General features: G+C 48.5%; 1 non-coding gene across 1 annotated transcript; it reads left to right on the top strand.

The window, feature by feature from the left end:
• The first annotated feature begins 276 nt into the window (after positions 1-276).
• On the top strand, positions 277-348 carry DL89DRAFT_t184. The gene has a single exon. It is a non-coding gene; the product is annotated as a tRNA-Glu (tRNA).
• Positions 349-3638: the final 3290 nt, after the last annotated feature.

Here is a 3638-nt window from a genome sequence, read left to right as displayed (position 1 = left end):
TTGCAGTACTGCTTGAGATAGCGAAACCATGAAACAGACATGAATGCAGATCACCAACCACAGGTTCTAAATGGTATATACGTGTAGATATGAAGACATTGCGTAAATTGGTATAGATGAGAGCGTCTGTAGGGGCATTCCCAGCCTTCACAGCGCCGAAAATGACGATAAAGGGTAGAGTAGTGATATGGAAGGATTACCCATATGTTTATGGATATTTTAATTTAGCAGTAATCAACGGCTTGAGCGATGATTCTCTCGAGAAAGCGCTTCAAATCCGCAATGGTCCAGTGGCTAGGATCCGACGCTCTCACCGTCGTGGCCGGGGTTCGATTCCCCGTTGCGGAACTTTTGCTTTTGCCACCCTCACCCAATCCGCCGGCAGTCCACGCTTGTCTTTCTTTTTGCTGAACCCATGCCACTGTTTGTTCAGTGACTCTGTCTGTATGCTACTCTGAAGGGCTGTGCTAGCTCTTATAGTTGGCATTATCACCACATCGGCTAGCATGAGGTTTACAGATTCTTTTTGTTACCCCTGATGTGTTCAATTAATCAAAGCGAACCCCAAATGACCACTGGCCTATAGTAGCAGCGTCTAGAGTGTGTTTATTCAAAGATGGGAACCATTTTGCTGCATTAAATCTCCTGAATCCAATATCGCTGGCATACTCAACAATCATGCAGTGGGTTGTACCACAACTAGTAGGATCCCTGCCGCTAGGAGCGGGCAAGAACTACTTATCTGTACCCGTTGCGAGTGAAGAATTCCTAGCTACGCCACCCACACTTGGCTGGCACCGACACTCAAAATAAATCAACCGTCTGAAGAGCAATTTAGGAGCCCCTGTTGCTGGATACAGAGCTGTGGGGATGCTGGCTGCTTAGAATATGAAAGTCTTAGATGAAATATCGACTAGGATGGTAAACACTAGAACCCAGAAATACAGCATGGGATATACTTCAGTGATAGAAAGTAGTACCTAGGATCTGCATTTACTATATAGGCTTTGTACTCGAAAGGAATATCATGTTTGAAATACATATCACAATCGTAAGAGTCCACCAATCCAGTCCATTCCTAACTGGATAGTCTAGGTTCCTAATTCACTCAATAACGACGTATTGTATGCAAATGAACTGGAACAAGATCTGCAGGCAGCTATTGAGAACACATTGTACTGCATGTTTCATCATAATTCCTAGATCCACGCCACAATGCCTACACAAGGGTGTAGTGGCTGCGCTATATAGCTTAACATACGCTAGTGTAGGCGTAGGTCTCAGCAGTTTCCTTACTGTTGTAGGTCTAGAGCACACGGTAGGTGGTGTAGGGCAAGAGAAAAAGAAACAAGAAATGAGTAACGAAAAATACCATATGTAGATATGCGTGTAATTTTCGTCTTTAGTTGGAACAGATATTCGAAACAGCGGTGAATCGGTCCAAGAACATCCTGGTAGCGTGAACTAGGTAGCAACAGAAAACGACAGAGCCAAGTATTATATTGGTGTAAAGAAGGCTAACGAGAGAAGAAAAGAGGAAAGAGGAAACAATGGGATGAAAAGCCATGTAATCCACAGTAACCGGATCTTGAGATTCCAACAGCGGCTGCGCACCACTAGCTCATAGCCGGCAGATTTCGGGTTGCCTAGGAAGCGGGTCAGAATCGATGAGGCCACATGTAATCTGGTACCACCGGCAAGCTCTGTCTTGGGCAAACATGGTCGCAGCAGATGATTTACTACTGGTTTTGGCTATCACAATGTGGGACGTGGTTGATTTTGGCATTGGTGATGGCCATGATAAGCAGAGGCATCATTGGTACTGACCTTATAACGTAGTTAATGGCAAAGACGATGTAGTGACCTGGGCATAAATAAGCAGCTTGTTATATGTCCAATAGTTCCTGTTCCATCGACAACCTATGTATCCCTGTTGAAGCTAGTGTGATTTCCAACTTGTAGAATAGGTTAGTTCCCATTTATTGCGATTGTCGCCTACATTTAATGCTGGCAAAGCTGTCTCAGTGAAGCAAGGTGAAGCTCAGTGCATCCCACTCAGCACCGGCGAAGGTAGCCCGGACAGTGATAGAGTCTGAGGCATATCTCGTGGATATGAGTGGGTAATACTGAGAACCAGCTATATCAGAGGTTGCGAGTAAGTGAGAAAAGTGGAGCAGAACGTATCCAGTCTGATGGCTGGACCGGTCACACAGAGTATGGAAAAGCAGGACAATGAAAAGGGCGATACATACTTGATCAAGTCTGATGGTTGCCAAACAGGTAGGTCCGTGGTACCTGGATATATGGTATCTTAGCAGATTGCTTGAGACTAATCTGCTGCGTAAGCAAGTGAACACGGCGATATCTAGGTATTTTACTCATGCTGCATAAAGCTCCATCTTGTCTAGTAGACACAATTTATTGCGGCGTCGGCCATGAATCACCAAAAGTCTAGCATACCCGACTCCACACATCCATAAAAAGCGATTATACAATAACTATTCCTGCGGTGGGCTGCTTCCAGGGACAACTTTGATGGGCGTCTCTCCGGGGCAGCATGAGCCAGGTAGACACGCGCCGTTGCGGCACGATAGCAGGCAAGGGCCAATGGTAGCGGAGGACCGTCTGACTCTACCCGCCGAGCCAGTGGGCTCGGCAACATCCTCGTCCTCCGCTATAATAGCAACTCTGCTGAAAATAGAGCCTTCGCGACCGTCAAACTCGTTTGTATCCTCATGGGTGCTGTTGGCCGCCTTGGTTGTTGCCACTGACACCGACTGGCCGACGACGAACTCGGGCTGGATCGTTGCTGAGTGGACACCATAGCGGTGCATAACCTGTTTGACGTGTGCTGCTACTTCCATGTACACGCAGTCCATATCCACGTTGGCAGGGCTACGTAGCAGGTCGCGCGACGAACGATGTGTGACAAGACGCGCACTCTTAGTTTTCTTGTCGTGATGGTCGTGACTCTTTCCGGCTGCATTGCTCTCGCCCATATCAACTTCGCTTGACGAGTTGCTGTTGTGGATGCATTCGTACGTGGTCGGTCGGTCAATCAGTACATGCACTGACGACACATACTTTGTGTCAGACAATTGCCACACGTGCAGATCGTGGATGTTGAGTACGTTTGGGATCTTGCGCAGGTCATGGCGCAGGTCTTCTAGGTTGATGGTGTTGGGCACGCCGTTGAGCAGAATAAACGACGCGCTCTTGACTAGAGGCAGCGTCACCGCCACCACGAGCGTGTTGATCAGAATTGACATGGCCGGGTCAAAGTAGTAGCGCCAGTGGCCCTCCGCCTTCCAGATGACCAGGCCACTGATGATAACCGCAATGTTGGTAATGCAGTCGCCAAACACATGCACCCACACGCCCTGCATATTGAGATGGCCGCCACCCTGCGAGGGGTCGTGATCATGATCGTTCTGCCCGGTCTTCTTTCCGTGCGAGTGGTCATGGCTGTGGTCGTGGTTCTCGTTGTGCTTGTGTGTATGCGGGCGCGCATCCTGAGAGGCTCCGGGAACGGCATGCCCGCTGCCATCGGCAAGCGACTCGATCTCAGCGTTCTTGATCTGGTTAGCAGACTTGATGATCGCCTGCTGTGTGTACGCTGGGTGGGGAATACCAATGAT

This window comes from Linderina pennispora, assembly GCF_002104995.1.
Source record: "Linderina pennispora strain ATCC 12442 chromosome Unknown DL89scaffold_50, whole genome shotgun sequence".
NCBI classification, from domain to species: Eukaryota; Fungi; Kickxellomycota; class Kickxellomycetes; order Kickxellales; family Kickxellaceae; genus Linderina; species Linderina pennispora.
This window is presented reverse-complemented; position numbering and strand designations above follow the sequence as displayed.